Source organism: Protopterus annectens, chromosome 8.part0, assembly GCF_019279795.1.
Source record: "Protopterus annectens isolate FY-2018-M chromosome 8.part0, PAN1.0, whole genome shotgun sequence".
Classification (NCBI taxonomy): Eukaryota; Metazoa; Chordata; order Ceratodontiformes; family Protopteridae; genus Protopterus; species Protopterus annectens.
In genome coordinates this window covers 1,295,649,736-1,295,675,091 of record NC_056741.1, presented here as the reverse complement: position 1 = coordinate 1,295,675,091, position 25,356 = coordinate 1,295,649,736, and positions in this window count along the sequence as shown.

Below are 25,356 nucleotides of genomic sequence, written 5' to 3'. Positions count from 1 at the left end.
GCCATTAGCCTAGTACACACCTATGAACCTATGAACATGTTGCTGTGGGTGTCAATGTTTTCTTTGCAACATATCCCATAACTACTACTTTGATGTATTATGCACAGGCTGTGTGTCATTAGTTGCTTTACAGGTAACATTTATTTCTTCCAGTATGTTTTACCAATTCTGTATCTGCATGTGTACGCAACAAGGCAGTGCCTGACATCTAGTCTGTAACAATCAGATAGACTATGCAAAATACACCATGGCTGAACCAAGAAACCAGGAGGACTTATGATCAAATGAATTATTAAAGACATTTTCATAGCAAAGAAGCATTGCAAATAGACTTGGTGTCCTTTATTACCAAATAGGTGTGCAAAAAAGAAGATTTTTTACAGAAAAGAAATCCAGCGGCACAGACACAGTTAGATGCAGAGAAAACAGAAGGGTGAAACTGCTTTAAAGTGACAAATGGTTGAATAAGGGAAAGGGACAAAATAGCTTAGTATCAAAATAACCCCTTATGAAAAAGCATTGTGTCTGGATTTTATGAAAGAAAACATTCTTGCACAAATTAGGATTCACTATAATTTGAAGCTCTGCAGGTGAATGTGTCAGAAGTGAATTGGTTCTCAGGTCCATCACTCAGATTCAAGGGCTTTATTTGTTTCCTTAGTTCACAGATATGCATGCATCTAGAAACTAGAGAAATCAAACTAAGTTAAGTCTAATGTCAGAAGAATTAATACCATACATATTTTACTACCTGGCTACGGTGGTGCAGCAGTTAGTTTTATCACCTCACAACAAAAGGTTCTCTGGTTCGATTCTCAGCTGGAGCACCATCTGTGCAGAGTCTATGTGTCTTCCCTGTGGTTGAGTGAACTTTAAAGACATGCAGGTAGGTGCGTGTGTGTGTGTGCCTTCTATGAAGGTTGGGCACCAGGCTGGCAGCTTGACACTGTAAAAATCCACTGCCAATCAATAGCGGACTGGTGATCCACTGTGGCGACCCCTAATCAGGAAAAGCCAAAAGACTTTTAATAATGATTACTACCTACAATCTGTGACAGGTGGATTATTACAAGTACTGATACTTATACCACAGATTATTACCCAGAATTACTGCTAGTGATTAAAGTACCATAGCAATGCAGGAGGTATCACAAGGTTCACAGTGACAATCGATTATTAAACACCACCAGTGATGCAGAGAACATTGCACATGAGTATCTAAGCCTTCTAACCAGATCACTGACCCATCTAGTCCCCTTCCCGCTTCCAAGCTGCCACACATTAGTCTATGAAGAGAGCTCTACTTTCAGGGCTCATGTAACTTTATTATTACCTCAATTTACTGGCCGGAAGTGGGAGGCAAGAGCTGGGACATGAGATGGCCTTTATTCACAGCTGATGACGATTTTCTAAGTATGTTTCTAACCCCTCTGACCCCTGTGATTCCTATAGATGTGTGCAGTGCACTCAAGATGGTGTTTATGTATGCTTCTATATATATTACTGTTGCCTGAAATTCACTGCATGCATATAGTGCCATTCTTAGCACTGGCAAATAATTTTTTCCTTCATTAGATAATGACATAAATGTAGACTATTCTCATAATGTCCACACAAAAGTGGATGAGTGAACACTGGTTGCTCCTCTCTATTCCCTCAGTTTGCACTTGCAGTAGATGGACACGTGACTTCAGTTCAGATCAGTTACACCAGAATAAGGGTTGGCATAACGGTTAAGTTCTTAACCTCCCAGACACAGGGTGTAGAGTTTGATTATGACCTCCGGTTATTGCTAGGCCTGTAAAAGTCTGCGACTGATACCGTAATATATACCTATGACAGGTTTTAGCTCAGTGTACCACAGAGATAGGATCCAAGAAATTGCAAGTTTTAGAAAATGTAACATAGATTAGTGGTACCATAGATTATTGCATGAAATCAAAGACAGTACATGACAAATGTTAACATATTTTTATCCAAAATTACTGGTTACTGAGATATTACAGTTGTTCAGTGTGGCACCATAAATTGCTAACCATAATCATTAATAAAGTAAATATGATAATTACTTATAACATTGTCATAGAGTCATCAAAGATTATTATCTATGATAAATGACACTCTGAATACTACATCTGCTTGTAGTACAACCATGCATTACTACCATTTATGTAACGTCAGTGCTATGCAGTGTATTTCAAGTTCATATCAGAATACTGGACAACCACGGTGGTGCAGTGGTTAGCGTTGTTGCCTTACAGCAAGAGGTTCTCCGGTTTGATGGTCATGCTGCTCAGTGCTAGAAGTCTAAATCTCAAAATACACTTGCTCGAAGCTCTCATCAAAATGGAAAATGTTGACATCTGTGCTGTAACGGAGACCTGGTTTAGAGAGGCAGAAAGCACCCCTGCACTCCCAGGCTACAACTCATTCCATACCTTTCGCCCCCGAATAAGGCCGGAAGCTCAAAAGGCAGTGGTATCTCCATATTCTTAAAGAATACGCACACCTCTAGACTGGTAGCCCAGCGTAATGTATCCAAGATACTTCAGGCACAACTAAGACTGGGTAAGACAGCGATACAAGTCATAGCCTGCTACAAAACCCCAAACATGTCCCCAGACTCTCACTCCAACTTCCTAAGCACCCTGGAATCTATCAAGGTCCAACCCATTGCTCTTATACTGGGTGACTTCAACTAACCTTTCATCAAGTGGGGAAACTATTCAAGTACCAACGTACAGGCCCTTTCTGGAATTTATCAGTTCCAATGCCCTGGACTAGCTCATTCTCACCCCCACTAGAGGAAGCAACATCCTCAACCTGGTTATCACCAACATGGGAGACAGTTTCTCTACACCTATAGTCAATTCCTCCCTGGTTAAATCTGATGGCAAACTGATCACCATGGAAATCTCCATCTCACCTACACCCCCAGCTAGGATGACCACCCTGAAAAGCTTCTCTAAAGCTGACTTTGGGCTCTTAAAAACAGAGTTGGCTAACTTCTCGGCACCCATGTCAATTGTCAATGGAAAATAGCTGCATGACTGCCGAATCATACACCAATGCACTGTACAAGCATGTACACAAATGCATGGACCTTGCCATACCAAATAGAACTAAGATGCTCTCCTCCAAGAAAGGAAACCAATCTGGTGGTCCCCAGCCATCATTAAATTCTACAACAGAAAGAAGAATCTGTTGCAGAAAAAAATGAAGGTACAAGACTGGAAAACCTGCCTTATCAGTTTCAACAAAAAGCTGAGATCCCTTATGAAATCCTCTAAAGCCAGCTATGATGGCAGAATTGCACCCGACAACAAAAACAACCACAAAGCCTTCAAAGGCAATACCCAGATTTGCTCTGAGTTATTGCACAATGGCACCAACCATACTGAGCCAATAGATATAGGCAACATACTGGCCGACAGATTCAGTGCCAACTTTACCCCTCCCCCCCAAGGGCCTTATCACAATACCAGAAGAAAGCCTGGTACCCAGCATTTCTGCGACAAAGGTAAAAGCTGCATTGTCCAAAGCTAAGAATACAGCATCCATGGGACCTGATAATATCCCTGGCTGTGTCCTACATGAGCTACAAAACAAACTGGCACCACATCTGTGTGCCCTGTTCAATCACAGCCTTACCTCAGGTTATGTCCCTACTGAATGGTGTACTGCTACAGTCATCCAACTCCATAAAGGTGGAGCAACTCCAGACCCTGGGAACTATCGCTCCATTAGCCTGATGAGTCTGGTATGCAAAGCTATGGGGTGCATCATCATGGACCTGCTTAACAAAGATGTAGGCAATCTCCAAATCTTGACCCCCACACAGTTTGCCTTTGTCAAGGGGAGATCCTGCCTTCTGAACCTGGTTGACTTCTTCAAGGCAGTCACCAAGGATGTGGATGAGGGTAAGGCATACAGCCTACCTCGACCTGGCCAAGGCCTTGGATACCACTCCCCACTCAGGTATCATTGATAAACTCTCCAAACTAGGCATCAATCCTTACATCACTAGGTGGGTTGCAAATTGGCTCACAGACAGGACCCAAAGAGTGAAAGTTGTGGATTCCAAGTCAGACTGTCGATCAGTTATGAGTGGAGTTCCACAGGGCTCGGTCCTGGGCCCTCTCCTGTTTGGCATCTACTTCTCAGAAGGCCAGGCCAACACAAAAGGACTCTGGCTGACCAAGTTCGCTGATGACTGCAAGCTAGGAGTCGATATTATCAACTCCCCAAGTGATGCAAACATCATACAAAAGGGCCTCTCTGAGACCAATGACTGGTGTCAGAACCATTTATTTATTTTTATTTTTTATTTATTTTATTTTATTTTTTATTTTATTTTTTTGTCCCCTCACAAGGGATGGGGACATTCATCCAAACCCTGGCCCAACCTCATTAGTCGATCCTTGCCCCATTTCTACTGTTCCCACTAAATTATGAACTTTAAATACACTTTCAAACTCACTCCTGGTCAGTCACTTAAATATTAGAAGCTTAAATAATAAGGTCCACCACATGCATGCACTCTTAGATACACATTCCCCGGATATACTATGTATACTGAAACCTGGCTAAAACCATCAACGGCAGATAATGAGGTTATAACCCCAGGTTATAACATACTAAGGTTAGACCGTACCACTAGGAAGGGAGGAGGGGTAGCTATACTATACAAAACTACCCTCAATGTGACCTCTGGTTCCACACAACCACCCCATTTTGATAATGCTAAAATTGTCATTACCAAGCTTCAAATTAATAGAAACAAAAGTATAAACATAGCTTGTGTCTACATTCCCCCAGGTAATAATGCAAACACCCTAGAAGACATTCTCTCTTGGCTGTCTAGAAACTACCCTCAAGAAATCATTGTTCTAGGAGACTTCAACATCGACTGGAATATTTGATCCTCAGAATCTCCTACCATCCATGTAAATCTAAACGGATTTACTCAGATCATATTCTCCCCTACTAGGATCAGTAAACCTAACAACAAAGATAGTATCCTAGATTGGGTACTCATTAATAGCCATCCCCATATGTATAGGTCCGGCACCCTACCTGAAAACATAAGTGACCATTTTCTTACCTATACAATCAGGCACAAGACTAACATCCCCCACCAACCTACTTACAAAACCATTAGAAACAACATAAACTTTAACTCCACTAATTTCCAAAATGAACTCAAAGCATGTAATTGGGCAGTCCTAAAACAGCTGCCACTTGAAGAAGCTGTATTATATTTCAACACCAAATTCCTAGCCATCCTTGATACCCATGCACCTGCACGTTCCATAAGAACTAAAGCAAAAGTTGCACCATGGCTTTTAAAACAAACCAGACAAATGATCTTATTTATAAACAAAGCTTGGGCCACTTGGCGTAAAACAAAATCCCCCTTAGATCAACTTAGATATAAACAATTAAGGAACAACACAAAAAAATCTACTACCCTAGATAAAAAAACGTTTACTGCCATTTACAGCAGAAGCATCAAAACAATGTGCAAAAGTTTTGGGCAGGCATAAATAAACATATTCACCCAGGGCAATCCACAACTCCTTTCTGACCACAGTGGCAATGTGGTGGTCGAAGGTGAGGTGGCTGTCTACCTGGGTGCCCAGATCTCTTATGGTCTCTTCTGTGTTCAGTGGGTTCCCATCAATGTGGTAATTCATGGGAACTGAGTTTTTTCCAAAGGGGATGATAATACATATTTTGGCGTTAAGCTTCAGGCCAAATGACACATAGCCCACAGACACAGTGTGCCACTCAACCACAGCCAATGAGGCAATACATACCCAACACACTAGTCATAGGTGACTCTTTTGTCAGGCACACTGATGTTCCACTCACCAGGCTAAACAAGGAGAAGGTTACTGTCAGCTGCCTGTCAGGTGCCAGGATCCGCCACATAACCCACGCATTCAGGTCACTCTACAACAAGTACAAATATGACTCTGTCATTGTCCATGTTGGTGAGAATGACCTGAGATGTACCTGCCTGGACTACATGAAAAGAGACATAGAAGAGTTCTCCAGTCATGTAGCCCAGGCAGGTATGACCCTAGCCCTGAGTAGCATTCTGCCATCGCCCAGAATGATACCGCAGTACAAGGACAAAATGATTGACTTCAACAATTGGCTAAGCTTCTGGTGTCATTCTAAGGGGATCCAGTATCTTTCTGCTTGGGATGACATGGTTGACAGACCATGATGCTTTGCCACAGATGGCCTGCACCTGTTGCCCCCTGGGATTTCGGATACTGGCTAAGGCTCTTGCTGCCTCATAGTGCCTTTTTTAGGCAGGGTTCAAATAACAAATTCACCACATAACAGGAACAGGCAAGCAAAAACTGAGGGTAATGCTACTCAATGCTAGAAGTCTAAATCTCAAAATGCACTCACTCGAGGCACTCCTTAAAATGGAGAACATCGATATCTGTGCAGTGACTGAGACCTGGTTCAAGGCTTCCGAGAGCACCCCTGCACTACCAGGCTATAACTCATACCACACTTTTCGGCCATGTAATGTGGGCCAAAACACCAAAGGCGGAGGTGTGTCCATATTCATTAAGGATATCCACACCTCCAGGCTAGTTGCTCAGCATAATGCATCCGAAGTTATTCAAGTGCAACTAACTCTGGGCAAAACTGCAATCCAAATTGTAGGTTGCTACAGATCCCCCACCATTCCCCAGGATTCCCACTCCTCTTTTCTTGATGTACTGGAAAATATTAGGGTTCAAACAAACACCCTAATAATGGGCGACTTCAACTAGCACACCTTTATTTATTTATTTATTTATTTATTTATTTACATTTGTTGACCGGGAGTGTCCGACTGGACGTGGGTCCATTTTCAGCGGAGGCCCGGGGAGAAAAGCTCCACAGTAAAATAAACAGACAGTAGTTACATTGGATTACATAGTGATTAACAATTTAACATAGAAATTACTTACAACATATTTACAGATGAAGAACATAGTACATCAGTAGACAACTAGAATCTTTACCTGTGAAGTACATAGTCGGCATTAACAAATGTAACCATGAGAAGTTCCTGCTGTATAATAAGTACTAGGCTTATGAGCATCTGAGCTTGCTTTAATTTGGAAAACTACTCGTGTACCAACTCCTTAGCTCAACGCTTTCTGGAATTCATAAACTACAATGCCCTAGATCAACTTATCCACACCCCCACCAGGGGCAACAATATCCTAAACCTAGTCATTACCAACATGAGTGACCGGTGTTCCACACCTGAAGTCAACTCCTCTTTGGTCCGATCCGACCATAAGCTTATCACCCTTGAAATCCACATCCTGCCCCCACCCTCCATTAAGGAAACCACAGTAAAAAATTTCTCCAAAGCCAACTTCATGCTTCTTAAGACAGAAGTGGTGAACTTCATGACACCCATGCAGATGGACAATACAGTTACAACTGCTAAATCCCACTCAAATGCACTCTATAAGCACTTACACGAGTGCATGGATCGTGCTATCCCAAACAGAACCAAGATACTATCCTCCAAAAAAAGGAAGCCCATCTGGTGGTCCCCTGCCATAAACAAACTGTACAACAATAGGAAGAAACTGTTGCAAAAGAGAGTAAAATCACATGAGTGGAGGAGCTCCCTGGTCAGCCTCAGTAAGAAGCTGAGATCCCTTATAAGATCCTCCAAAGCTATCTACAAAAACAAAATCGCCACTAAATCCAATGACACCCACAAAGCATTCTATAGCTATTTCAAGAATCTAGATGGCAACACCCAGATCTGCTCTGAGTTACAGCACAAAGGCACCAAAATTACAGAACCAACTGATATTGCCAACATCCTGGCAGATAGGTTCAGTGCTAACTTTACCCCCTCTCACCCCTAAAGGGCCCATATCTATACAGAAAGAATGCAGAGTCCCTGAAATCACAACTATGCAGGTAAAACTGCACTCTAAAGCCAAAAATACAGCATCCATGGGACCAGAAAACATCCCAGGCTGCATTTTACATGAACTTCAGAACGAACTGGCTCCCCACTTAAGCACCATGTTTAATAATAACCTCGCATCAGGCTTTGTGCCCACTGAATGGTGCACAGCAACAGTTATCCCACTCCACAAAGGGGGAGCCACCATTGATCAAGGGAACTATTGACCTATTAGCCTGATGAGCCTGGTCTGCAAGGCCATGGAACGTATAATTATGGAACTCATAAACAAAGACATTGGTAACCTCCAAACTCTGGATCCCTCCCAGTTTGTGTTTGTGAAAGGCAGATCATGCTTCCTGAACCTGATCAACTTCTTTGAGACAGTCAACAAAGCCATAGATGAGGGTAAGGTGGTTCACACAGCCTATCTTGACCTCGCCAAGGCTTTTGACAACATACCCCATTCTGGAATTATAGCTAAACTCACTAAACTAGGTATAAATCCCTATATCACAAGATGGGTTGCCAACTGGATCACTGACAGAACCCACACTGTAAAAGTTGCAGACTCCAAAGCTGATCAAAAAACAGTGACAAGTGGAGTACCACAGGGTTCCGTCCTGGGACCTCTCCTGTTTGGTATCTACTTCTCTGAAGTACAGACTAACACAGAATGTCTCTGGCTAATGAAGTTCACAGATGACTGCAAACTAGGAGCCATAGTTATGTCCCCAAATGATGTGGACATCCTACAGAAGGGCCTCACTGAGACAGATGCCTGCCATGGCCTCAAGCTCAATGTCAAAAAGTGTAGTGTCATCCCCTTTGGTAAAAACTCTGTACCCATGAACTAACACATAGGCAGCAATCTACTTAACACTGAATGAGAGATAAGAGACCTTGGGACCCAGGTGGACAGTTGTCTCTCCTTTGATAGTCACATCGCCACAGTAGTCAGGAAGTCCTTCTACGTGGCACACCTCATCATAAAAGGGTTCTCATCCAGGAAAAAAGAGGTCATTGTTCCCCTCTACTCGTCACTCATTAGACCCATTATAGAGTATAACACCCCTTTTGGAATATACCTCACAAGACATCTGCAGCAGCCGGAAAGGCCACAGAAGTACCTCACAAAGAGGATTACTGGCCTTAAACAAATGCCCTACACTGGCCGCCTCAAAGAACTCCTGCTTTACTCCGTAGCATATTGCCTACTCCGAGGTGATCTCTGCCTAACATATAAAGCTATGTCAAACCCTGAGCTGTTGGACATGCTACACCTAAATAAATCCCAATCCCTCCAAGCTACACGCTCTAGGGACCTAAACCTTGTCACCACAATAAACAGGACATGCTGGAGGGATAAATTCCTGTCCCAGAGACTTCCTATACTCTGGAACAAGCTACCCATCTATGTAAAGCAAAGTTCTTCATTAGCACTCTTCAAGAAAAATCTTGATGAGTGGATGGGAAATACAAAATACACCCCGGGGATCACTTCTGTGTCTCTGCTCGACAGTGGCACAGGAGAATAACATTCTTGGGTGGCATAAGCCATGGAACCTTGCTGGCTAGGTGTAACGGATGCACACAGTTTACCTGTTTTTTGTTATGCCTCGAGCCATGTACCACTGTGCATGTTTGATTATTGCTAGATCTGACATGTTACTATCTCACTATATGCTGCTAATATTGTAACAATACAATATGTTTAAGAGCAGGCCTTGCTCACTGATTACTGGTATATCTGAACTTTTGTTGACATGTAAGTTGTTTGTCAGCTTAAAAGATGTTTAGCAGAATATGGGGGATTCCAATGAGGAACTATATCACAAGTTTGTGAGCTAACTGTTCTTTAGAAAAGGGAAGTAAGGCATAAGACCAGACATTAAGAGACTTATTTACAACTTAGGAAATGATCTGTAACTTTCTAAAATATTCCATCAACTCATGATAAGCTTGTGATCTATATGTCATTAGTTGAACCAATTGACCCTATTGTTTGTTCAAGACTATAAAAAGCTCAAAGGCTAAAATGGAAATCATCATCATCCAGATTTGATCACAACATCAGCCTGAACTGAGCATAGAGCCATTTTGCCAGAGTCGGCCCAGCCTTGACTGAACAGATAGCTGCACTGAATAGGATTGAAGTCTCCCTATCAGTGACAAAGATGATTTTGTTTATGCATATGCTTGTAAGTACATGATTTATTATTTTTTTCTGTTTATCTAGTAAGTTTTTGTTTAATAAATTGTTAAGTTTGAGCCTTGGTGTCTTGTGTCATTTCTAATTCCGTATTAACCTCAGACGTTAAAGTAACGGACTAGTTCAATTTGGCGCAGTGAGCAGGGTCTGAGATTTGCAGTGGAAATGTCACAACAACAACCAATGTTTTTTTCCTTTAAAACATATAGGCATAAGCAAGAAGGATGGTGTGTCAGGTACCCCAAATAAGGTGGGCATTGGTACTATAATGCCAGCATTGTTTGGGAAATGGAATCCTCTTGCTAAGGTATTAAGTCAAGTTTCACCCTCTCCTTCCCCAACACCTTTGCAAAAAAGACCTAAGGCAGACCCTGATAGTCTAGCTAAGGCTCTATCAGAGCTACAATTGGATGATAAGGGGGAAAAGGTGAAGGAAGGGGTGGGAGCAGCCAGATGGCTGATCTTTGAGGCAATTCAGGAATTAGATAGAGATGTAGAGAAACTAAAAGAAAAAGTCCTAGAGTTAGAAGAGCAATGTAAAGAACACATGCATACACACAGATTGGATAGAGATGCATTGGAGAAGGCAGATATGACACTTGCTAAAGTAGGAGTGGAAGCTGAACACTGGAAATCTAATTCAGTGACTCTAACTATTTGAATAATTCAACAGAGTAGACAATGAAATGGGAGAAAATTATGCCATCCGCCCTCAAGGCCCCAGGTTCGTGCTTTGCTGTGTAAGGCAGAATTTGACCCCAAGAAGTGGGAAGATGATCTCTCCTCAACCGATGAGGGTGATAGTGATTTTGAAATAGTAAATTCCGCATCAGTGGAGGCATGTCTAGTTATTGAAAGAAAGGGACAGTACACTGGGGGGCGGTGCCACAACAATGGGTTTGGGTGTGAATTTATACCCAAGCTGAATTATTAAATGTAATCCAAAGCTATAAGCAAAAGCCAGGGAAAACTGTTTTAGTGTGGTTTCTTTAGGTTTAGGACACAGGAGGAGAAGCAGTGTCTCTAAATGCCGACGAAATGCACCAATGTGCATGCTTGGTCTTCCACCCACATTTAAAGCAAATAGTAAACAATGTGAACCATGATGATCCCCAGGTAAATATACTGGTGATGTGGTTAGCCTCAGCTTTCCAAGCTACTTGGCCTGATGCTACAGCAGTAGCTGATGAACATAAGCCTTGGAAACTATAGCAGAGGCAATACAGTAGTTAAGAGAAATGGCTATGCTGGCTGCCATTTATTCATTGAAATCAAGGAATGGGGCATTAGTACTTCCGAAAGGTCCAGATGCACAAATAATGACTAGCAATATGAGAAGTAAATTGATCAGAAATGCACCACAGTGGTGGAAAGGGCAGCTGATGGCTGCCCTAGTAGGCTGTGTAGGTCAGCAGATATGGGATGTAATAGGCACTCTAAATCAAATGGCAGAATTGGTGGAAGAAAAAGAACAGAGAAGAGCTAGAAAAGCAAATGCAGAGAAACCAAAAGATAAATATGGTGAAAAAGTCACAAGAAAGCAAATGTTTCTGGATCTATTAAGGTGGGGGGTAGATGTTGCAGAAAAAGATGGAATAACTACCGAGGAATTATATAAAAAATGGAAACAAAAACAAAAAGAGAAAAGATCAAGCTCTGCAGGCAAAAAGCAAACCCCTACAAAATGTCCAACCAGAAGTACCACTGAAGGGAAGGTAGGGTGGATTCAATTATATCCTGACATCACTACTGATGAGAAGCTAGCACAGTGGCAAAAGGGAGAATTCAGTGATGAGAGTGATTGGGGAGAAAAGGAATGGAGAACCCCGGTTGAAAAAACGGAGACAAATTGACTAGTAGGTGGGTCCCCAGTAGCTAGGCGTACGGTAAGAGCAATTACACCTGGAGACCGATGCCCTTACATACCTCTTACAATTGTTGGAGGGTAGGGCCACAACATGTAATGGCTCTGGTGGACACAGGATCAGAAATAACCATTTTTGCAGGCAACCCCCATAAATTTCGTGGACAATACGTAGAGATTGATGGTTATGGAGGGGCAAAAACACTAGGTGGCAAAACTAAGGTTAGGATAGCTTTTGGGAATGGTATTCCTATTTTCATTGAAGCAGTAATAGCTTCAGTACCTGAACACATTTTAGGAATAGATGTGTTTTAAAGGGTACGACTTTGGAAACCACTGTAGGGCCATTTAGGTTTGGAGTGCGGCATTGTTCAGTCAACGCAGTCAAAGCTGTAGTCCGAGGCAATGCTAAGTGGGAACCACTTTATATTCCCACACCTAAAACAATAGTAAACATCAAACAGTATTGTATCCCAGGTGGGCACACAGTGATCACTGAAACGATCCAAGAATTGCTTCAGGTTGGCATACTTGAGTCAACTGTGAGTCCATTCAACAGTCCGGTGTGGCCGGTAAAGAAACCTGATGGGTCATAGCGGATGACTGCATATTATCAAGGTCTGAACAAGGTGGCCCCACCTTTAGCGGCAGCTGTTCCAGATATTGTTACAATCGTGGAAAGATTATCTTCATCTACTGGGCCATATCATACAGTTTTGGACTTAGCAAATGCTTTCTTCTCCATTCCAATAGCAGAAGAAAGCAGAGCCCAATTTGCTTTTACTTGGGAGGGGAGGCAGTAGACCTTTCATGTGTTACCACAGGGATATCTGCACAGCCCTATCCTGTGTCATGGACTGGTGGCTAGAGATCTAGCTAAGTTTCAACTGGACAAAGTGACTGTTTTTCATTACATTGATGACATAATGGCTACCGGAGAGAAGTCTGATGTAGATATTGCATTAAAAACTGTAATCCAGCACCTTCAGAACAGAGGGTTGGCTATAAATGAAAATAAAACACAACAAGGGACATCAGTAAAATTCCTTGGTATGATTTGGAATGGAGCAAAAAGCGAAATTCCTGCAGCAGCACTAGAGAGTATTCAGAAAATTGCAGTCCCAAAAATGAACCAGCAGGCAGAGGCCTACTTGGGAGCAATGGGCTTTTGGAGGGCATTCGTACCTCACCTTGGACTGATTTTGCAGCCCATTCACTATGTAACAAGGAAAAAATGTGACTTTCAATGGAGTTCCAAGCAGCAAACGGCTTTCAAAGAAGAAAAAAAGGCCCTACAGCAGAGTTTGGGGCTGGGTCCAATTGATCCACAGCAACCTTTTATCTTGGAAGTAACTGTTGCCAATAATGTTATGTCTTGGGGGCTGTGGCAGAAGGATGACACTGGGAAAAAGATACCATTGGGATTTTGGTCCAAATCCCTAACTGGAGTGCAGGTGAGATATAGCCCCCTTGAGCAACATGTGCTGGCAGTGTACATGGCATTGATTCATGTGAAAGGAATAACTAAACAACAGTGACAGTTAAGACAGACTACCCAAATCCAGGGGTGGGTACGAGATAATAATTTGATGAAAAGTCTAATAGCACAATCTTTGACCATACAAAAATGGAAGTGATATTTGCAGGAAAGGGTGAACATTGTACCTGGAGTATCTCAAGTACAACAACAGTTGGCTGGACTGGTAATTTTGGATGATACTGATGCAATAGAACAACAGCGACATGAGCTTCCAAAGTCACCAATCACTGAAGCGTCACCATTTGATAATTTAGATGCAGAAAAACAGAAACATGCATGGTTTACTGATGGCTCTGCTAAAATTGGATCAAATGGCAGGACCTGGACTGTGGTGGCTTATTGCCCACAAACAGTAACCATATTGTTTATTGAAGGTACTGTCGGTTCAAATAATCAGGCAGAATTACGAGCTGTTGCACTAGTCATCGATAGTTTATCACCTGGAGATGAAGCGTACATCTATACTGACAGCTGGGCAGTTTTTAAAGGGCTGACAACCTGGTTACCTGCCTGGCAACAACAGAATTGGAACATTCATGGCAGACCTCTGTGGGGAGGCTCTGAAGATTGACAATGAATTTGAGAAAAAGCTCAACAATGCAAGATCAGTGTCGGACATGTAGATGCCCATGCATCACTTGTGACAAATGAAAGGAGGCATAACCAGCAGGTAGATAAGATGGCCGTGGTACGTGTTGCTGAAGACAAAACCAAAAGTGCTAGTATGGCAAGAAGGGTGCATAATCGGAGTGGGCACTTGGGAAGAGATGCAACAATAGAATGGGTATGAAGGCATGGTATACAGTTGAATAAGGAAATAACTGCAGATGTTATAAAGCAGTGTGAAATCTGCCAAAGAAATAAACAAAAGCAACTGCAAGCAGAAGCATGTGGACACATTCACCGAGGCAGTCGTTCAGCACAAATCTGGCAAATAGACTTTATTGGTCCTTTACCACTGGAACAAAATCAGCAATATTGCCTAATGATGGTGGACACATTCAGGGTTACTAATGGTGTCCCCATGCAAAAAGGTAAACCAACAAGAGTGTTAAAAGGATTGAATAAATTGTGTGTGACATATGGGGTTCCCAGTGAAATCCAAAGTGACCAAGGCAGTCACTTTACCGGAGCGGAAGTTCAAGAATGGGCAAAAGAAAATGGAGTTCGATGGGTGCTGCATATCCCATATCATCCTCAAGCTGCTGGTTTGATTGAAAGGTATAATGGGCTCCTTAAAGAACAAATATGAAAGAATACAAGTGATGGAATGTTACAAGGCTGGGCAAAGGTATTAGAATTAGCTGTGAGCCAGCTGAATAATAGGCCACGAAAGCATCAAGGAACCCCTTTGCAAATGCATATGAATGGCATTCGGTCCAACTGTTGTATTTTGAAACTAGAAAAGCTGAACCCAAATGCCATATACAATCTTTTGACAAATGCTGATCAAACCCAGTTCTGGCTATGTGCATTGACTGAACAAAGAGTGCCAGCACAAAATATAGTATTAGTTGAGACAGGTTGGAAACTCTATCTCCCAAAAAATTGGCACTGGGGGCAAAAATGACTATTAGGGGAAAATTGGGAGGTTTTCACATTATGGGAGCCAGAACAAGAAGTGATAGTAAAGGCTATCAATTTAGATAACAAGACACAGATGATTCAAAAAGGACAACCTTTAGTAGAAATTTGTATGCATCTAGATGCTGTTATTTTGTTACAAGACTGTGATACTAAACCAAGCAAATGGCTGGGGATGAGAGTTACAGTGACTACACCCAATCAGCCAAATGAACATGGGACTGTGATTTGTGATGGACCTGGTGATACTGTTTTAGTATTACTTGATTCTGCTAAACAACCATTGTACTTTCCTCTCCATAGATTATTGCCACTGTTTGGGAAGGTGCCAACCTTTTCCGATGACAACACTTAGATGGTCCATATGACTGTCTTGATCCTATCCCTCTATTTGACGAAGAAGATGTTGCAAATCTAATGGAAGACTGTGACTTTTACTGGAAATTGAGGGATGATCTATATGCGGTGACACCAAAATCTGCCCTAACTTGGAGCATCACTCAGACAGAGAACGTCACAACTGTATGTAGACTAAACTGTGATAGACATCCTGAAAAGTGTGCTTCCAACCCTTTTGGAAGTTTATACCAAAGACTAAATGAGTTGGGATTTCCACTGGCCAAGTCTCCATTAGATTCCTCCTGCATAGCTGAATTTCAAAGGGAAAATGACACCACGGAAACCCTTTCTCCAAGTTTTGAGATATATGCCACGGCCAGTAGTTCAACTGTATTTGATGGTTTGGGACATGGTGAGGTATACAATAGGATGCAAAACTGTAAGTAGTGCTAGAGTTATGCAACATATTAAAATGATAATTAACATGACAGCAGTTGATATTACTACCAGGTATCCACATTGTAAAATTATGGCCAGTTAATTCCTTGCATATCAAATATAGACATTACAAATACAAAAGGAATAAACGTGATGTTACAGGTATGTTTGGTACTGCACTAGGTGCAGTCGGAACAGGGACTGGATTTTTAAACAGTGTAGATATAGATACCCTATGTAGCAAATTGGGCCGTTTGGGTACTGACCTAAATATGGCCTTTAAGCTACTAGCAGATCATGATCCCGAACCGGGACAAAGAACAGTAGACAGCATTTTAGCTCAAACTGTCATATGGAGTTGGATTGAACATGCTAATACATATACAGAACAGATTTTAAATAACCTCACAATAGAAGTAAATCAAACCTTTTGTATTCTATCTCAATTGGCTGCTAATCAGCAATATTTGCAATTTACTCAAACTTGGGGGGCTAAAAAGGCAGCCCATTGGCAAAGGAAACTGCAACTATATCATTGGTTAAAGCCAATAGACTTTGTATGTGAAAATAAGTCTTGTATACTGATTTGTGACTATCTTGCTAGTAAAAAAGGAACAAAGCAGGTCTGTCCATTTGTTACATTGCCCTTGCAATTTGGAAATAATTGGTGGGTACCTCAAATTGAGTCTACTTTGATTGATTATAATGATGTACCCATTGATTTGGCAGGTTGTGAGACCTGACCCCAGGTGTGGGTATGGATGATGGTGAAAAGGAAGCCTCACCCATGCCTACATAATGGAACTGGGGAATGCACCTGGCACAGGTATGTAGTAAATGGTATGGACATCTACCAACTAAATGATTCCACAGTTTGTGTGATATCCTCCTGTAAATTAGCCTGGAGTGATGGGATAATCACAACTGGTGAAGCATACTGTAAAAGTAATATCCATGCAATTATTGATTTTTGTACTGGAGAACTTATTAGATTGACTAGATGGATGGACATCACATTTAATGCTAGCCTAGAACCATTACACACTTTTAGATGGCCATCTCTAGTCCACCCGGACTTTCAACAGATTAAGCAGGAAGGACAAATAGTGTTGCAACTATTAAATAAAACAGTAATGATGCGCATCAAACAGTGATTAAAATGATTAAAGATAAAGGTACCATTGTAAAAATTGCAAATGAAATACAGGATATAATTGTTTCGCATTGGTATGATATTTTTATGTGGTCATCTAAAGCTTCAGTGTGGTTTAATTTGTTGTTGCATCCCTTGCTTTTGACAACAATAGTTTCAGTGTTATTTTGCTTAATATCATGCTGCATTTACTGTAAAGTGATGAGAAGATACAAACTGATGTTGTCAGTTTTAACTCTTATAAGGGATACACAGCATACATTGCTCGATGCAAGGGGTGGTCTGTGATGGATCCACACAGTCTACCTGGTTTTTGTTATGCCTCGAGCCACGTACCACTGTGTGTGTTTAATTATTGCTAGATCTGACATGTTACTACCTCACTATATGCTGCTAATATTATAACAATACAATATGCTTAAGAGCAGGCCTTGCTCACTGGTTACTGGTATAACTGAACTTTTGTTGACCTGTAAGTGGTTTGTCAACTTAAAAGATGTTTACCAGAATATGAGGGATTCCAATGAGGAACTATATCACAAGTTTGTGAGCTAACTGTTCTTTAGAAAAGGGAAGTAAGGCATAAGACCAGACATTACGAGACTTGTTTACAGCTTAGGAAATTATCTGTAATTTTCTAAAATATTGTAGAAACAGAAGAGCGTTGCACCACAGATAGTAAAAGTTTTTGGCTATAACTTCAAATGTGCAGAATATCCAATGAAACAAACATACAGCATCAGACGTAAACTTCAGTTTGTGAGCTCTGTTGTGCTGAATTCACGATGTATAAGCATAACATCACAAATGCAAAAGACAAGTTCAAACTTTAGTTGAAGTTCCACAATATTAGAATGAGTAGACAACATAGAAAAAACATATAAAATGAAGAACCCTTCTGATATAAACAAACGGACAAGTGCTTTCAGCTTTATCAAGCCTTCTTCAGATGCAAATGAGTTAACAGGGTTCAGTGTTTAAAAATCAGTAACATCCACATAGTAACGAGTATCAACCAATCAAATGGGTCTGTTGGTACACACCTCCATGTTGTTATGGCAAACATTAATCTAGAAACTCTTTATTAGAAAATAGTAAAACTCTTATGTTCTTTTAAAATAAAAACAGTATAAGACACATATTAAGTCATTTTTCAGAAGGGACCAAAAATCCTTGCAATCAGTTCTCATTTAAAAGCGAAGTCCATATTTCAGACCAAGACATAAGCTGCAATGAATAGTAATAGAAAATAACAAAAGGAACCATGAAAACACTCCTTACTGCTTCCTTTCAGCAGTTTCATCAACATTATAGACCGAGACTGAAATATCAGGCTAGCCTGGGGTACTATGCATGTTACTAGAAAGTTAGCAAACAAATCACAAACAAACATACTTCATTGCTCGTCTATTCTTGAGGAAAGGTTTTAATGGAACACAACCATTAAGGCCTGGAGGACAATCTGCCCTCAACCGCATTATCCACTTGGCTTCTTCTCTCTCAGTTAAATTAACCAAGTTTCCTTCTCTTGAAGTAAATTGCAGCATAGAGATGACCATGAAGACAAAGCTACGTCCATCATGGTCTTGTAAGTGAAGAAATAAGGAATTGGTTTCCTTTTGGTTATGAATGTCAGAATGATGTTTAATAATTCTTTCCTTAAGCTTCATGTTAGTTTTTCCAACATAAAATGCTGTACATGAAGTTATAGCCAAAAAGATTTACTATATGTGGTGCAACACTCTTCTGTTTCTACAATTGTTGCTGTTTGTTGAGTGTTCTGTAGCAGAAGTCACTTCTCCTTTTGGATTTTAATTTTCTAAAATATTCCATCAACTCATGATAAGCTTGTGATCTATATGTCATTAGTTGAACCTATTGACCCTATTGTTTGTTCAAGACTATAAAAAGCTCAAAGGCTAAAATGGAAATCATAATCATCTGGATTTGATCACAGCATCAGCCTGAACTGAGCATAGAGCCATTTTCCCAGTGTCGGCCCTGCCTTGACTGAACAGATAGCTGCACTGAATAGGATTGAAGTCTCCCTATCAGTGGCAAAGATGATTTTGTTTATGCATATGCTTGTAAGTACATGATTTATTATTTTTTTCTGTTTATCTAGTAAGTTTTTGTTTAATAAATTGTTAAGTTTGAGTCTTGGTGTCTTGTGTCATTTCTAATTCTGTATTAACCTCAGACTTTAAAGTGACAGACTAGTTCACAAGGCTTACGTAGCCTCTTGGGCCGATAGCCTAGTACCTACCTATGAACCTATGAACCTATATATACATACACACACACACACACACACACACACACACACACACACACACATATATAACAGAATAAATGCTAAGTATATAAACCGTTAGAAAGATAAAACTAATGATGAGTGCAGTATACAAATATATTTATTTATTGACATTTGTTGACCGGGAAACTCCACTGGGCCAGAAAGTCCCATTTTCAGTGGAGGACTGGGGAGCAAAACTCTACGATTATAATTTTAGATTACCGTTTATACATTACAAATTGTAAAAAAAAAATTTAAATATAAAAAACCAGAAATAAAAAGGTCAAACAATTTTAGACATTTTTTAAATTTCTGATCAAACATCATTAATTGTAGTTATCCCAAATGGATAGATCTTGGACATAGGTGACATGAACCAAGTAGGACTTTTACAATCTGTAAGGGCTGGTCTAAGAAAATTAAGCTTGAACATAACAAGCAATATTTTATGGATAGTAAAAGTTGCAATTAAATAGTAAAATTTAGAATACTTAGTACTAGAGGGGCGTAGAGGCTTACAGATGGGAAAAGATTGAGTAATAAGAGGTAAGTAGGAAAAATAGGGTGAGTAGCAGAAGCTAATTTAAATGTCATAAATGCCATAAGACTACACTAAGGATGCTCTCCTAGACTCCTGTATTCAAAAAGGCACCACAAAAGTAGTCTACTGACAGAGATGCAGGGCGTGAGCACATGCATATGCAAAGGCTGTGGCATAGTACAATGGAAAGTGCCCTGTCGAGATGAAAAAAATTACTGATAGCAGTTGAACTCTCTGTATTCACATTAAAATGCAAAAAAAAAAAAAAATGCAAGACTGAATGGCAGACATTATGTGTTAAGAAATTGGATGTAAATGTCAATAAAAGGCAGCAAAACACAACTATTTCTGAAGTTAAGTGTTGACACCTCATTATTTCACTGATACCACCACAAAAGACATATGTCCAGCAGAATGAATAATAATGACCGTGAATGCTTATGACAGGAAGGGAGAGAAATCTAAGAAAATGTGAGTTATTTGTTATGAAAGGCAACTTCAGACATTGGGAATCCTATGTTAATGAGTTTGGCAGTTCTAACTCAGGTAGCCATGACCCCTATGGTGTCCTAAAAGTGCTTCCTGATTTGTTTGTATTCATATTACATCAAAGGAAGAAAATTCATGATGAAAATGTTTCAAGAGGAAGTGAAAAAGGCAGAAACTTTAATCCTAATGATCCCTAGATAATAAAAAAACAGCTTGACACAAACACTAAAAGGAACTATTTCTCCATGTGAACCCTATTGTAATATGTCTAAGAATGCACAACTACCAAAATAAATCATTTTGCAAAATGACTAAATGACATACACACAATTTATTTTAATGGTATCAAGGTGTACAAGGGCATGGCCAAAAATGAAAGGCAAATAATGTCCTATTCCAGGGATAGTAGTAAAATATGCACATCCATCAGTCACTGACAAACACTGTTGCTGTACATGAAGACAGTAAAACAGAATTAGCAAACATGTAATTAATTCATTACCAAAATAAAAATGAATAAGCATAGCCACGCATTTTAACACAGATTATGGGCAGTCTATTATATGCATGGTGCATGCTGGTATTTATCTTTATACACCACACACACACACACACACACACACACACACACACACACACACACACACACACACACACACACACACAGATTAATTTAATGATATAGCTATTTCTTTAGCTATACAGATCTTCCCATATGAATTTATTTGCCTGTGTAATTGTATATATTTATATAAATGTAAATTTATATTTCTAAGTATCTATCAATGTATGTATCTACATTTGTCTAAATACTGAAAAAAAATCTTTATTTATTTACCTGCATCTTTACACACATACACACACACACACACACACACACATACATGCACACACACACACACCTGACTTCATATTACAAACTTAAACTGTATACCAGCCAGTAGTATATTTTTCCATACTCCACAAATGCTCAGAGCTAATGCTGATTATATATATATATATATATATATATATTTCTGTGTATGCAGCCTCAAACTGTCTCATTTACAAGTAGATAAGGGATGAAGCAAGGTTGAGGTCAGTGCATTATTGTACCAGTCAGCATTACCTCTTGGCTATTGCCAGACCTGAAACTGTACCTATAAAACACCCTGAGACAACATTCAATATTCGATGCAAAACAGGCTATGTGCAATAAGAGTAGAGGACCTAAACATTCCTCACCATCCACAAGGGCAAGCCATCAAATGATCTCAGTAAAAGCTGACTTAGCAATCAGAAGAGTAATGTCTATCAGGCTTTAAGCAAGGACCATTATGGAAGTAGCCATTCCTTCAAAACGTTTACATAATTAAGCACAATTACATTTCCAGACACAAAACCAAATGATTTCTATCAGCAACAGCACTTTAGTAATATGCCCAAATGCACTCTAAAAAACAAGATTTACATAAGCAATTACTTCATTAATATGTTCAGGCATGTGAAAGCATCAAAATTAACTATTTTCCCATGACACCTTCAGTAATTGGTCCAAGTATGCAAAGGAGCAGAAGTTAAGCTTTTACCTAACTGACAACTTCAAAGAATATGTACAGCTTTTGATGAAACACAATAAAATAACTAAAGTGGTTTTCTACTTTAATAGGTCCAAGTAAGCCCAAACACCAAGCATTTACAAGCACGCATGTGAAACATTTACCAAAGTCACCCATCATTTATATGTCCAAGTATGCTGAAACACCAAAATAAAGCTGTTATACCAGCAACCATTTCATATATATGTTGAAATGTGCAGAGCCACATTTAACTGTCTGACCCATTCTTCAGTATGTCCAGCTAAGCAGAAACACCAAGATGACCTTAAAAATCCAAAGAACAAGGAATATGAGAAGATAATAAAGGCAAGGTGACACGTATACCAAAGTGACACTTGAGTAATATGTGTAAGTATGCATAACCACAATAATGAAACATTAACCAAGTGACCCCTTCTTTGCTATTTCCTCACATCTACCAGCAACAAATAGGAAACATTTGTCTTAAGGATCCTTCTGTAATATGACCTGGTATGCACAAACACCAAAATGAGATGTTTCTCAGTGTACTGAAATGAAACATTACTGAAGTGGTGAATCGGGGAATAATGTGCAAAACTGATCAAGTAAAAAATAAATAATTGTAGCCAAGCAATCACTTCAGTGAAATGCTTGGGCATGTGAAAGTATCCAAATGAACCATTTTCGCAAGTGATATCTTCCATAATTTGTCCAAGTATGCAGAAGAACATAAATGAAAAATTTACACAATTGACAACTTCATTTATATGTACAAGTATGCTAAAACGCAAAAGCAAAATATTTACCCCAGAACCCGGTATAATTATATTTTCCCATTTGCACAGGCATAAAAAACAAACATTATCATTAGTGCTCACGTACTTTAATATGTACGAGTAAGCTCAAACAAGAAGCATTCAGACACACAGATGTGGAACACTGAGCCAGGTGAGCCAACTAACTAATGTGCCCAATTATGCTAAACCACCAAAATAAAACAGTTACCCCAGCAACCAACACAGTTATAAGTTCGAGTAAGCAGAGGCACATTTAGACAGGTGACACCTTCTTCAATATGTCCAAGTATGCCCAAATACCAGGATCAAACATATACCCAAGGGATCCTGTAGTAATATGCAATGTTATTGAAATAACAAAATACAATTGAGTAATATGTGACTCTATTTAACTCTATAGAATTGTCTATATGTGTAGCATGTTTTGTAATTTTTTGAAACAAAGCTTATTTCTCATGCCATTGCATGTGTATTATACTTTATGTTGAGCTTTTCTTCCTGGGCCTCTGCTGAAAATGGGTTCTGTAGAGCCAGTCAGACCAAACAGGTAAACAAATGTGAAATATATACATACATAAATAAATAATACCAAGTATGCATAACCGCAACAGTGAGACATTCAACAAGTGACCACCATCATTGCTATGTCCAAGCATCTACAAACACTAATGTGACTAAGTTTGAACAATTACCAAAATAAAATCTTTAACCGAGTGCTATAGTCACTATGTGCAGAGTATTATTGCAGAATAAATTTTACATTAATCATGCAATAGCTGTGATGTAATCATTGTTATTGCCTTTTCAACCAGTAACTCAGTGCAAACTTAGTAGTACAGCATTGTTAGTTAACATTTTGTTACAAGGAATCATCTGTATGTGCCAGCTGGTGGCTGAGTAAGATACAGTCCTGTACAGCAAATTAAGGTTGGCATAATGGTTAACGTATTTACCTTGCAGACGCAAGGTGCAGAGTTTGATTCTCACATAGGGTAATTGGCTAGGCATAAAATGGCCCACAAGGGCAGTTAACCTAGTACTAACCTGTGAACTATGCATTGTACACTGTATTACAACTCATACAGCTGATATTGGATTCTAACCTGCTTTTAATAAGCAGCATTTTTCCTTATTACTGTACATACATACATACTGTGGTGGTGGTGCTGCAGTAGCGTTGTTGCCTCACAGTAAGACATTGTCCTGTTCGATTCTCAACGAAAGCGTCTGCTGTGTGGAGACATGCATGAAGGGGCGTACCTTCATTCAAGGTTGTGCATCAGGGCTGGCAACTCGGCACGTAAAAATCTTCTGCCAATCATTAGCGGACCGGAGTTCCGCTGTGGTGACCCCTAACCGAGAAAAGCTGAAAGAAACAACAACTGTACATACATACATACAAATATGTCAAGCACAGGCAGTAATGCCCTTCCAGCTTGCCAATATACCAAAACACTTGTTCCCATAAGTGTCCAGGCTGTTCTTAAAAACATCTAACTAGTACTTGCTTTAATGTAATTTGGTGTTCTGTTCCATGCATCATCTACTCTGTCAGAGAACCAATTAGTACACTTCTCATATAGGATCTTCTAAATAGGTTGTCTGATGATTCTCTAGTACTTTTGGATAACCTGTTGAGAAGGCAAGTCATATAAAATAATGAACGCAAAACTGGACATATAAGTATAACTTTCTATTTATTAATTTATTTATTTACTCTTTCAGTCATTCATGCATACATTTAGCAAAATACTTTAGGTAGTAATTGGAAGGGAGTGCAAAAAGTTATGCTAACTGTACTAAAACATTAAAAAAAATAACTGAACAGAATAAAACAATTAATTCAATGTATCTGCTATGTCATAAGATATTGATTCACTCATTCATTCATTGATACAATCATTTTAGTAATTATTTGAAAAATAACTGATGACTAACTGTGGTAGTCAGTTACAACAATAAATTACATTGTTACAGATTGACTGTCATGCTAATAAACACCGTTTTTTTTTTTGGCGGGGGGGGGGGGCTATAAGTTATGTGGTGTATGTTCAGGTTATCAGGCACTTCCAGACATTGGTTGATGACATGCAAGCAGTCCTTAGACCTAACCATGTTATTTTCTGCTGTAGAAAAGGTTTCACAAAAAGTACTATGCATAGCTGCCAACCTATTAGTCCAACAAATCTAGTGAAATAACAAGTGGGGGGACATGGACCCAAAAAAATAGGAACACTTACTAAATATTGCTGTTATAAAACTTAGAAAGTTCTAGAGTAAAACGTCTTGTGTCACCATGCATTTCCGGAAGGATAGAAGTCTGAAAAAGAAATGCATGTCATTATGCAGCAGATTCAGTTCTCACTGATTTGTCACCAAAATTCAGAAAACAGCAACTTTTATGAGTAATAGACCAAACATATGAGACAAGAATCCAGACACTCCACTAAATTCTGGACAGTCGAGAGGCTTGAATGTAAGACTGCTAAGGCCTTTATTTTGTCCACAAACCATCTCACATTGAAAGCAGCTGATTTACCCTCAGAAGTCTTTCTTTCCCTTTTATTCACTGTGACATGCCATTTGCAGGTGAGGG